This window comes from Egretta garzetta, unplaced genomic scaffold (assembly GCF_000687185.1).
Source record: "Egretta garzetta isolate BGI_Z169 unplaced genomic scaffold, ASM68718v1 scaffold292, whole genome shotgun sequence".
Lineage (NCBI taxonomy): Eukaryota > Metazoa > Chordata > Aves > Pelecaniformes > Ardeidae > Egretta > Egretta garzetta.
In genome coordinates, this window is record NW_009258789.1 from 1,400,255 (window position 1) to 1,400,645 (window position 391).

The 391-nt window shown below is 51.9% G+C and overlaps 1 protein-coding gene across 1 annotated transcript in view; it reads left to right on the forward strand.

Moving 5' to 3' along the window:
* CRYM (crystallin mu) overlaps positions 1-391 on the forward strand; it is an 11,372-nt gene that overhangs the window by 8,185 nt on the left and 2,796 nt on the right. The window lies entirely within an intron of this gene.

Genomic DNA, 391 nt, shown 5'->3' on the forward strand with positions numbered 1-391 from the left:
GGGTCCTCCTTCTTGCCCTTTTTGAAGACTGGAGTGACATTGGCTATCTTCCAGTCCTCAGGCACCTCTCCTGTTCTTCACGACCTTTCATAGATGATGGAAAGTGGCTCAGCAATGTCGTCTGCCTGTTCCTTCAGCACTCGTGGGTGCATTCTGTTGGGACCCGTGGATCTGTGGGTGTCCAGCTTCCTTAAAAGATCCCTAACCTGATCCACATTGACCAAGGGAAAGTCATCCTTTCTCCAAGCTTGCTCGCTTACCTGCAAGGACTGGGGAGCCCGAGGGCCAGCCTTGACAGTGAAGACTGAAGAAAAGAAGGCATTCAGTAGCTCCACCTTCTCTGTATCTTCTGTCACCAGGGCACCCATTTCGTTCAGCAGTGGTCCCACAT